This window comes from Platichthys flesus, chromosome 16, assembly GCF_949316205.1.
Source record: "Platichthys flesus chromosome 16, fPlaFle2.1, whole genome shotgun sequence".
Lineage (NCBI taxonomy): Eukaryota > Metazoa > Chordata > Actinopteri > Pleuronectiformes > Pleuronectidae > Platichthys > Platichthys flesus.
The window spans coordinates 20,358,694-20,371,510 of NC_084960.1; the positions used below are offsets into that span (position 1 = coordinate 20,358,694).

The 12,817-nt window shown below is 42.0% G+C and overlaps 1 non-coding gene across 1 annotated transcript; it reads right to left on the reverse strand.

Moving 5' to 3' along the window:
• Positions 1–3,650: 3,650 nt before the first annotated feature.
• trnas-gcu (transfer RNA serine (anticodon GCU)) lies at positions 3,651–3,732 on the reverse strand. The gene has a single exon. It is a non-coding gene; the product is annotated as a tRNA-Ser (tRNA).
• Positions 3,733–12,817: the final 9,085 nt, after the last annotated feature.

Consider the following 12,817-nt stretch of genomic DNA (forward strand, 5'->3'; position numbering starts at 1 on the left):
TATTGTGTGGAGCTCCTTGGGTCAAGGTGTGTATAGCATTTCGCTATGGTGTGAGTCATTAGGGTTACACGCAATGTCAAGATATGCAAAGGGCCAGAGAGTGGAAATACCTGTAGCCTCCCACTAATAAGTTAAAACTGAAAGAGGATCTGGAAAGAGAAGTGACAGGTTTTCAAGAAACCACAGCAAGCCTATGGACACGTGTTTGCAGCCGATAAGTTTCATCTTAAGGTCGAAGACAATGGATGTGACTCACAAAGGAGAATTAATGGTTCAATAGTGGAGAATGTGGGCATCGATCCCACTACCTCTCACATGCAAAGCGAGCGCTCTACCATTTGAGCTAATCCCCCTGTGTAAGAATAGCTTCTGTGGCAAATCATGGCAACCTCTTCAGCATGTATGTTGTTCTGTCCTGGACTGGATCACATTGCATAGGCAAATGAATGAAGTCTCTCATCACAGGCCCTCAGGGGAGACTGGACAAGTAAGTCATTTACAGAGAGCTATGCAGATGGGGAATTAGCTCAAATGGTAGAGCGCTCGCTTAGCATGCGAGAAGTAGTGGGATCGATGCCCACATTCTCCAGGAAATTTGTAATATCTTAATTTTAGTCTGGTTGGGAAAGTTCTGTAATTCAGTTTAATATAGTCTCCTTCTAAAACAAGATGGGTTTCCTTGTTTTTATGCCATGGACTGATATTATACAGAAAAATGCAGTTCCATCCTTCCAGCATGGTTCAGAGAGTTATAGAGCCACCGCCAAGCAGGAAGGACATTTTTCTTGAGAGCACATGGTGGCGTATCACCATACTTAGACACTAACTAAATGCTCATATTTTCCCCAATAATATGTTTCTAATCTGTCATTTCAAGTTGGTGAGAGATTCAGAGCACCTGGTTAACGTTTTTGTCAGTACACGTGACGAGAATACAGCATTTGAGATAATAATCTCAAGCAGCAGAGTAAGCTGATTCAGTCAATTAGAGTAGAACTATGTGTCTTGTAAACTTCACTGCGACGAGGATGGGATTCTAACTCACGCGTGCAGAGCACAATGGACTAGCAGTCCATCGCCTTGACCACTCGGCCACCTCGTCCTATTCAGAGGTAAATTTATCTCCTAAAATTCAAACTTTTCCTGCTCTTAAGAGACATGTTACAATGGTGACAAGTGGCTGTGGACACAAGAAGAAGAAGAAAACTATTGCTGAAAAAGCAGGAGTTTAACCCATGCGTGCAGACCACAGTTGGTTATCATTTCTTTACTGGAGAACAATTTAGGGGACTACAGGACTCTACCTTATGTTTTCTGGTATTGTACCTGCGTACATAGGCAACTGGCCTTGCTTGTGTTTTTTTGAAGATGTTACACTGGTAGTCCAAGAGGCTTCTTTAGTTCTAAAAGACTTGTGGGAGGTTTCAGATATGAAATCTCTCTAGGATCTTCACCTATACTCAGAGTTGGTGTTTAAACTTGCAGGTCGTTTAACCCTCCACCAAATGGTATTGTGTGGAGCTCCTTGGGTCAAGGTGTGTATAGCATTTCGCTATGGTGTGGGTCATTAGGGTTACACGCAATGTAAAGATATGCAAAGGGCCAGAGACTTGAAATACCTGTAGCCTCCCACTAATAAGTTAAAACCGAAAGAGGATCTGGCTCAAATGGTAGAGCGCTCGCTTAGCATGCGAGAAGTAGTGGGATCGATGCCCACATTCTCCAGGAAATTTGTAATATCTTGATTTTAGGCTGGTTGGGAAAGTTCTGTAATTCAGTTTGATATAGTCCCCTTCTAAAACAAGATGGGTTTCCTTATTTTTATGCCATGGACTGATATTATACAGAAAAATGCAGTTCCATCCTTCCAGCATGGTTCAGAGAGTTATAGAGCCACCGCCAAATAGGAAGGACATTTTTCTTGAGAGCACATGGTGGCATATCACCATACTTAGACACTAACTAAATGCTCTTATTTTCCCCAATAATATGTTTATAATCTGTCATTTCAAGTTGGTGAGAGATTCAGAGCACCTGGTTAGCGTTTTTGTCAGTACACGTGACGAGAATACAGCATTTGAGATAATAATCTCAAGCAGCAGAGTAAGCTGATTCAGTCAATTAGAGTAGAACTTTGTGTCTCATAAACTTCACTGCGACGAGGATGGGATTATAACCCACGCGTGCAGAGCACAATGGATTAGCAGTCCATCGCCTTGACCACTCGGCCACCTCGTCCTATTCAGAGGTAAATTTATCTCCTAAAATTCAAACTTTTCCTGCTCTTAAGAGACATGTTACAATGGTGACAAGTGGCTGTGGACATAAGAAGAAGAAGAAAACTATTGCTGAAAAAACAGGATTTTTAACCCATGCGTGCAGACCACAGTTGGTTATCATTTCTTTACTGGAGAACAATTTAGGGGACTACAGGACTCTAACTTATGTTTTCTGGTATTGTACCTGCGTACATATGCAACTGGCTTGCTTGTGTTTTTTTGAAGATGTTACACTGGTCGTCCAAGAGGCTTCTTTAGTTCTAAAAGACTTGTGTGAGGTTTCAGGTATGAAATCTCTCTAGGATCTTCACCTATACTCAGAGTTGGTGTTTAAACTTGCAGGTCGTTTAACCCCCCACCAAATGGTATTGTGTGGAGCTCCTTGGGTCAAGGTGTGTATAGCATTTTGCTATGGTGTGAGTCATTAGGGTTACACGCAATGTCAAGATATGCAAAGGGCCAGAGAGTGGAAATACCTGTAGCCTCCCACTAATAAGTTAAAACTGAAAGAGGATCTGGAAAGAGAAGTGACAGGTTTTCAAGAAACCACAGGAAGCCTATGCACACGTGTTTGCAGCCGATATGTTTCATCTTAAGGTCGAAGACAATGGATGTCACTCACAAAGGGGAATTAATGGTTCAATAGTGGAGAATGTGGGCATCGATCCCACTACCTCTCACATGCAAAGCGAGCGCTCTACCATTTGAGCTAATCCCCCTGTGTAAGAAAAGCTTCTGTGGCAAATCATGGCAACCTCTTCAGCGTGTATGTTGTTCTGTCCTACACTGGATCACATTGCCTAGGCAAATGAATGAAGTCTCTCATCACAGGCCCTCAGGGGAGACTGGACAAGTAAGTCATTTACAGAGAGCTCTGCGGATGGGGAATTAGCTCAAATGGTAGAGCGCTCGCTTAGCATGCGAGAAGTGGTGAGATCGATGCCCACATTCTCCAGGAAATTTGTAATATCTTCATTTTAGTCTGGTTGGGAAAGTTCTCTAATTCAGTTTGATATAGTCCCCTTCTAAAACAAGATGGGTTTCCTTGTTTTTATGCCATGGACTGATATTATACAGAAAAATGCAGTTCCATCCTTCCAGCATGGTTCAGAGAGTTATAGAGCCACCGCCAAGTAGGAAGGACATTTTTCTTGAGAGCACATGGTGGAGTATCACCATATTTAGACACTAACTAAATGCTCATATGTTTCTAATCTGTCATTTCAAGTTGGTGAGAGATTCAGAGCAACTGGTTAACGTTTTTGTCAGTACACGTGACGAGGATATAGCATTTGAGAAAATAATCTCAAGCAGCATAGTAAGCTGATTCAGTCAATTAGAGTAGAACTTTGTGTCTTGTAAACTTCACTGCGACGAGGATGGGATTCTAACCCACGCGTGCAGAGCACAATGGATTAGCAGTCCATCGCCTTGACCACTCGGCCACCTCGTCCTATTCAGAGGTAAATTTATCTCCTAAAATTCAAACTTTTCCTGCTCTTAAGAGACATGTTACAATTTGACAAGTGGCTGTGGACACAAGAAGAAGAAGAAAACTATTGCTGCAAAAACAGGATTTTAACCCATGCGTGCAGACCACAGTTGGTTATCATTTCTTTACTGGAGAACAATTTAGGGGACTACAGGACTCTAACTTATGTTTTCTGGTATTGTACCTGCATACATAGGCAACTGGCCTTGCTTGTGTTTTTTTGAAGATCTTACACTGGTCGTCCAAGAGACTTCTTTAGTTCTAAAAGACTTGTGGGAGGTTTCAGGTATGAAATCTCTCTAGGATCTTCACCTATACTCAGAGTTGGTGTTTAAACTTGCAGGTCGTTTAACCCCCCACCAAATGGTATTGTGAGGAGCTCCTTGGGTCAAGGTGTGTATAGCATTTCGCTATGGTGTGGGTCATTAGGGTTACACGCAATGTCAAGATATGCAAAGGGCCAGAGATTGGAAATACCTGTAGCCTCCCACTAATAAGTTAAAACTGAAAGAGGATCTGGAAAGAGAAGTGACAGGTTTTCAAGAAACCACAGCAAGCCTATGCACACGTGTGTGCAGCCGATAAGTTTCATCTTAGGGTAGAAGACAATGGATGTCACTCACAAAGGGTTCAATAGTGGAGAATGTGGGCATCGATCCCACTACCTCTCACATGCAAAGCGAGTGCTCTACCATTTGAGCTAATCTCCCTGTGCAAGAATAGCTTCTGTGGCAAAGCATGGCAACCTCTTCAGCGTGTATGTTGTTCTGTCCTGGACTGGATCACATTGCCTAGACAAATGAATGAAGTCTCTCATCACAGGCCCTCAGGGGAGACTGGACAAGTAAGTCAATTACAGAGAGCTTTGCAGATGGGGAATTAGCTCAAATGGTAGAGCGCTCGCTTAGCATGCGAGAAGTAGTGGGATCGATGCCCACATTCTCCAGGAAATTAGTAATATCTTGATTTTAGTCTGGTTGGGAAAGTTCTGTAATTCAGTTTGATATAGTCCCCTTCTAAAACAAGATGGGTTTCCTTGTTTTTATGCCATGGACTGATATTATACAGAAAAATGCAGTTCCATCCTTCCAGCATGGTTCAGAGAGTTATAGAGCCACCGCCAAGTAGGAAGGACATTTTTCTTGAGAGCACATGGTGGCGTATCACCATACTTAGACACTAACTAAATGCTCATATTTTCCCCAATAATATGTTTCTAATCTGTCATTTCAAGTTGGTGAGAGATTCAGAGCACCTGGTTAGCGTTTTTGTCAGTACACGTGACGAGAATACAGCATTTGAGATAATAATCTCAAGCAGCAGAGTAAGCTGATTCAGTCAATTAGAGTAGAACTTTGTGTCTCATAAACTTCACTGCGACGAGGATGGGATTATAACCCACGCGTGCAGAGCACAATGGATTAGCAGTCCATCGCCTTGACCACTCGGCCACCTCGTCCTATTCAGAGGTAAATTTATCTCCTAAAATTCAAACTTTTCCTGCTCTTAAGAGACATGTTACAATGGTGACAAGTGGCTGTGGACATAAGAAGAAGAAGAAAACTATTGCTGAAAAAACAGGATTTTTAACCCATGCGTGCAGACCACAGTTGGTTATCATTTCTTTACTGGAGAACAATTTAGGGGACTACAGGACTCTAACTTATGTTTTCTGGTATTGTACCTGCGTACATAGGCAACTGGCCTTGCTTGTGTTTTTTTGAAGATCTTACACTGGTCGTCCAAGAGACTTCTTTAGTTCTAAAAGACTTGTGGGAGGTTTCAGGTATGAAATCTCTCTAGGATCTTCACCTATACTCAGAGTTGGTGTTTAAACTTGCAGGTCGTTTAACCCCCCACCAAATGGTATTGTGAGGAGCTCCTTGGGTCAAGGTGTGTATAGCATTTCGCTATGGTGTGGGTCATTAGGGTTAAACGCAATGTCAAGATATGCAAAGGGCCAGAGAGTGGAAATACCTGTAGCCTCCCACTAATAAGTTAAAACTGAAAGAGGATCTGGAAAGAGAAGTGACAGGTTTTCAAGAAACCACAGCAAGCCTATGGACACGTGTTTGCAGCCGATAAGTTTCATCTTAAGGTCGAAGACAATGGATGTGACTCACAAAGGAGAATTAATGGTTCAATAGTGGAGAATGTGGGCATCGATCCCACTACCTCTCACATGCAAAGCGAGCGCTCTACCATTTGAGCTAATCCCCCTGTGTAAGAATAGCTTCTGTGGCAAATCATGGCAACCTCTTCAGCATGTATGTTGTTCTGTCCTGGACTGGATCACATTGCATAGGCAAATGAATGAAGTCTCTCATCACAGGCCCTCAGGGGAGACTGGACAAGTAAGTCATTTACAGAGAGCTATGCAGATGGGGAATTAGCTCAAATGGTAGAGCGCTCGCTTAGCATGCGAGAAGTAGTGGGATCGATGCCCACATTCTCCAGGAAAATTGTAATATCTTAATTTTAGTCTGGTTGGGAAAGTTCTGTAATTCAGTTTAATATAGTCCCCTTCTAAAACAAGATGGGTTTCCTTGTTTTTATGCCATGGACTGATATTATACAGAAAAATGCAGTTCCATCCTTCCAGCATGGTTCAGAGAGTTATAGAGCCACCGCCAAGCAGGAAGGACATTTTTCTTGAGAGCACATGGTGGCGTATCACCATACTTAGACACTAACTAAATGCTCATATTTTCCCCAATAATATGTTTCTAATCTGTCATTTCAAGTTGGTGAGAGATTCAGAGCAACTGGTTAACATTTTTGTCAGAAAAAGTGACGAGAATACAGCATTTGAGATAATAATCTCAAGCAGCAGAGTAAGCTGATTCAGTCAATTAGAGTAGAACTTTGTGTCTTGTAAACTTCACTGCGACGAGGATGGGATTCAAACCCACGCGTGCAGAGCACAATGGATTAGCAGTCCATCACCTTGAACACTCGGCCACCTCGTCCTATTCAGAGGTAAATTTATCTCCTAAAATACAAACTTTTCCTGCTCTTAAAAGACATGTTACAATGGTGACAAGTGGCTGTGGACACAAGAAGACGAAGAAAACTATTGCTGAAAAAACAGGATTTTAACCCATGCGTGCAGACCACAGTTGGTTATCATTTCTTTACTGGAGAACAATTTGGGGGACTACAGGACTCTAACTTATGTTTTCTGGTATTGTACCTGCATACATAGGCAACTGGCCTTGCTTGTGTTTTTTTGAAGATGTTACACTGGTCGTCCAAGATGCTTCTTTAGTTCTAAAAGACTTGTGGGAGGTTTCAGGTATGAAATCTCTCTAGGATCTTCACCTATACTCAGAGTTGGTGTTTAAACTTGCAGGTCGTTTAACCCTCCACCAAATGGTATTGTGTGGAGCTCCTTGGGTCAAGGTGTGTATAGCATTTCGCTATGGTGTGGGTCATTAGGGTTACACGCAATGTAAAGATATGCAAAGGGCCAGATAATTGAAATACCTGTAGCCTCCCACTAATAAGTTAAAACCGAAAGAGGATCTGGCTCAAATGGTAGAGCGCTCGCTTAGCATGCGAGAAGTAGTGGGATCGATGCCCACATTCTCCAGGAAATTTGTAATATCTTGATTTTAGGCTGGTTGGGAAATTTCTGTAATTCAGTTTGATATAGTCCCCTTCTAAAACAAGATGGGTTTCCTTATTTTTATGCCATGGACTGATATTATACAGAAAAATGCAGTTCCATCCTTCCAGCATGGTTCAGAGAGTTATAGAGCCACCGCCAAATAGGAAGGACATTTTTCTTGAGAGCACATGGTGGCATATCACCATACTTAGACACTAACTAAATGCTCATATTTTCCCCAATAATATGTTTATAATCTGTCATTTCAAGTTGGTGAGAGATTCAGAGCACCTGGTTAGCGTTTTTGTCAGTACACGTGACGAGAATACAGCATTTGAGATAATAATCTCAAGCAGCAGAGTAAGCTGATTCAGTCAATTAGAGTAGAACTTTGTCTCTCGTAAACTTCACTGCGACGAGGATGGGATTATAACCCACGCGTGCAGAGCACAATGGATTAGCAGTCCATCGCCTTGACCACTCGGCCACCTCGTCCTATTCGGAGATAAATTTATCTCCTAAAATTCAAACTTTTCCTGCTCTTAAGAGACATTTTACAATGGTGACAAGTGGCTGTGGACATAAGAAGAAGAAGAAAACTATTGCTGAAAAAACAGGATTTTTAACCCATGCGTGCAGACCACAGTTGGTTATCATTTCTTTACTGGAGAACAATTTAGGGGACTACAGGACTCTAACTTATGTTTTCTGGTATTGTACCTGCGTACATATGCAACTGGCTTGCTTGTGCTTTTTTGAAGATGTTACACTGGTCGTCCAAGAGGCTTCTTTAGTTCTAAAAGACTTGTGTGAGGTTTCAGGTATGAAATCTCTCTAGGATCTTCACCTATACTCAGAGTTGGTGTTTAAACTTGCAGGTCGTTTAACCCCCCACCAAATGGTATTGTGTGGAGCTCCTTGGGTCAAGGTGTGTATAGCATTTTGCTATGGTGTGAGTCATTAGGGTTACACGCAATGTCAAGATATGCAAAGGGCCAGAGAGTGGAAATACCTGTAGCCTCCCACTAATAAGTTAAAACTGAAAGAGGATCTGGAAAGAGAAGTGACAGGTTTTCAAGAAACCACAGCAAGCCTATGCACACGTGTTTGCAGCCGATATGTTTCATCTTAAGGTCGAAGACAATGGATGTCACTCACAAAGGGGAATTAATGGTTCAATAGTGGAGAATGTGGGCATCGATCCCACTACCTCTCACATGCAAAGCGAGCGCTCTACCATTTGAGCTAATCCCCCTGTGTAAGAATAGCTTCTGTGGCAAATCATGGCAACCTCTTCAGCATGTATGTTGTTCTGTCCTGGACTGGATCACATTGCATAGGCAAATGAATGAAGTCTCTCATCACAGGCCCTCAGGGGAGACTGGACAAGTAAGTCATTTACAGAGAGCTATGCAGATGGGGAATTAGCTCAAATGGTAGAGCGCTCGCTTAGCATGCGAGAAGTAGTGGGATCGATGCCCACATTCTCCAGGAAAATTGTAATATCTTAATTTTAGTCTGGTTGGGAAAGTTCTGTAATTCAGTTTAATATAGTCCCCTTCTAAAACAAGATGGGTTTCCTTGTTTTTATGCCATGGACTGATATTATACAGAAAAATGCAGTTCCATCCTTCCAGCATGGTTCAGAGCGTTATAGAGCCACCGCCAAGCAGGAAGGACATTTTTCTTGAGAGCACATGGTGGCGTATCACCATACTTAGACACTAACTAAATGCTCATATTTTCCCCAATAATATGTTTCTAATCTGTCATTTCAAGTTGGTGAGAGATTCAGAGCAACTGGTTAACATTTTTGTCAGAAAAAGTGACGAGAATACAGCATTTGAGATAATAATCTCAAGCAGCAGAGTAAGCTGATTCAGTCAATTAGAGTAGAACTTTGTGTCTTGTAAACTTCACTGCGACGAGGATGGGATTCAAACCCACGCGTGCAGAGCACAATGGATTAGCAGTCCATCACCTTGAACACTCGGCCACCTCGTCCTATTCAGAGGTAAATTTATCTCCTAAAATACAAACTTTTCCTGCTCTTAAAAGACATGTTACAATGGTGACAAGTGGCTGTGGACACAAGAAGACGAAGAAAACTATTGCTGAAAAAACAGGATTTTAACCCATGCGTGCAGACCACAGTTGGTTATCATTTCTTTACTGGAGAACAATTTGGGGGACTACAGGACTCTAACTTATGTTTTCTGGTATTGTACCTGCATACATAGGCAACTGGCCTTGCTTGTGTTTTTTTGAAGATGTTACACTGGTCGTCCAAGAGGCTTCTTTAGTTCTAAAAGACTTGTGGGAGGTTTCAGGTATGAAATCTCTCTAGGATCTTCACCTATACTCAGAGTTGGTGTTTAAACTTGCAGGTCGTTTAACCCTCCACCAAATGGTAATGTGTGGAGCTCCTTGGGTCAAGGTGTGTATAGCATTTCGCTATGGTGTGGGTCATTAGGGTTACACGCAATGTAAAGATATGCAAAGGGCCAGAGAATTGAAATACCTGTAGCCTCCCACTAATAAGTTAAAACCGAAAGAGGATCTGGCTCAAATGGTAGAGCGCTCGCTTAGCATGCGAGAAGTAGTGGGATCGATGCCCACATTCTCCAGGAAATTTGTAATATCTTGATTTTAGGCTGGTTGGGAAAGTTCTGTAATTCAGTTTGATATAGTCCCCTTCTAAAACAAGATGGGTTTCCTTATTTTTATGCCATGGACTGATATTATACAGAAAAATGCAGTTCCATCCTTCCAGCATGGTTCAGAGAGTTATAGAGCCACCGCCAAATAGGAAGGACATTTTTCTTGAGAGCACATGGTGGCATATCACCATACTTAGACACTAACTAAATGCTCATATTTTCCCCAATAATATGTTTATAATCTGTCATTTCAAGTTGGTGAGAGATTCAGAGCACCTGGTTAGCGTTTTTGTCAGTACACGTGACGAGAATACAGCATTTGAGATAATAATCTCAAGCAGCAGAGTAAGCTGATTCAGTCAATTAGAGTAGAACTTTATGTCTTGTAAACTTCAATGCGACGAGGATGGGATTCTAACCTACGCGTGCAGAGCACAATGGATTAGCAGTCCATTGCCTTGACCACACGACCACCTCGTCCTATTCAGAGGTAAATTTATCTCCTAAAATTCAAACTTTTCCTGCTCTTAAGAGACATGTTACAATTTGACAAGTGGCTGTGGACACAAGAAGAAGAAGAAAACTATTGCTGCAAAAACAGGATTTTAACCCATGCGTGGAGACCACAGTTGGTTATCATTTCTTTACTGGAGAACAATTTAGGGGACTAGAGGACTCTAACTTATGTTTTCTGGTATTGTACCTGCGTACATAGGCAACTGGCCTTGCTTGTGTTTTTTTGAAGATCTTACACTGGTCGTCCAAGAGACTTCTTTAGTTCTAAAAGACTTGTGGGAGGTTTCAGGTATGAAATCTCTCTAGGATCTTCACCTATACTCAGAGTTGGTGTTTAAACTTGCAGGTCGTTTAACCCCCCACCAAATGGTATTGTGAGGAGCTCCTTGGGTCAAGGTGTGTATAGCATTTCGCTATGGTGTGGGTCATTAGGGTTAAACGCAATGTCAAGATATGCAAAGGGCCAGAGAGTGGAAATACCTGTAGCCTCCCACTAATAAGTTAAAACTGAAAGAGGATCTGGAAAGAGAAGTGACAGGTTTTCAAGAAACCACAGCAAGCCTATGGACACGTGTTTGCAGCCGATAAGTTTCATCTTAAGGTCGAAGACAATGGATGTGACTCACAAAGGAGAATTAATGGTTCAATAGTGGAGAATGTGGGCATCGATCCCACTACCTCTCACATGCAAAGCGAGCGCTCTACCATTTGAGCTAATCCCCCTGTGTAAGAATAGCTTCTGTGGCAAATCATGGCAACCTCTTCAGCATGTATGTTGTTCTGTCCTGGACTGGATCACATTGCATAGGCAAATGAATGAAGTCTCTCATCACAGGCCCTCAGGGGAGACTGGACAAGTAAGTCATTTACAGAGAGCTATGCAGATGGGGAATTAGCTCAAATGGTAGAGCGCTCGCTTAGCATGCGAGAAGTAGTGGGATCGATGCCCACATTCTCCAGGAAATTTGTAATATCTTAATTTTAGTCTGGTTGGGAAAGTTCTGTAATTCAGTTTAATATAGTCCCCTTCTAAAACAAGATGGGTTTCCTTGTTTTTATGCCATGGACTGATATTATACAGAAAAATGCAGTTCCATCCTTCCAGCATGGTTCAGAGAGTTATAGAGCCACCGCCAAGCAGGAAGGACATTTTTCTTGAGAGCACATGGTGGCGTATCACCATACTTAGACACTAACTAAATGCTCATATTTTCCCCAATAATATGTTTCTAATCTGTCATTTCAAGTTGGTGAGAGATTCAGAGCAACTGGTTAACATTTTTGTCAGAAAAAGTGACGAGAATACAGCATTTGAGATAATAATCTCAAGCAGCAGAGTAAGCTGATTCAGTCAATTAGAGTAGAACTTTGTGTCTTGTAAACTTCACTGCGACGAGGATGGGATTCAAACCCACGCGTGCAGAGCACAATGGATTAGCAGTCCATCACCTTGAACACTCGGCCACCTCGTCCTATTCAGAGGTAAATTTATCTCCTAAAATACAAACTTTTCCTGCTCTTAAAAGACATGTTACAATGGTGACAAGTGGCTGTGGACACAAGAAGACGAAGAAAACTATTGCTGAAAAAACAGGATTTTAACCCATGCGTGCAGACCACAGTTGGTTATCATTTCTTTACTGGAGAACAATTTGGGGGACTACAGGACTCTAACTTATGTTTTCTGGTATTGTACCTGCATACATAGGCAACTGGCCTTGCTTGTGTTTTTTTGAAGATGTTACACTGGTCGTCCAAGAGGCTTCTTTAGTTCTAAAAGACTTGTGGGAGGTTTCAGGTATGAAATCTCTCTAGGATCTTCACCTATACTCAGAGTTGGTGTTTAAACTTGCAGGTCGTTTAACCCTCCACCAAATGGTATTGTGTGGAGCTCCTTGGGTCAAGGTGTGTATAGCATTTCGCTATGGTGTGGGTCATTAGGGTTACACGCAATGTAAAGATATGCAAAGGGCCAGAGAATTGAAATACCTGTAGCCTCCCACTAATAAGTTAAAACCGAAAGAGGATCTGGCTCAAATGGTAGAGCGCTCGCTTAGCATGCGAGAAGTAGTGAGATCGATGCCCAAATTCTCCAGGAAATTTGTAATATCTTGATTTTAGGCTGGTTGGGAAAGTTCTGTAATTCAGTTTGATATAGTCCCCTTCTAAAACAAGATGGGTTTCCTTGTTTTTATGCCATGGACTGATATTATACAGAAAAATGCAGTTCCATCCTTCCAGCATGGTTCAGAGAGTTATA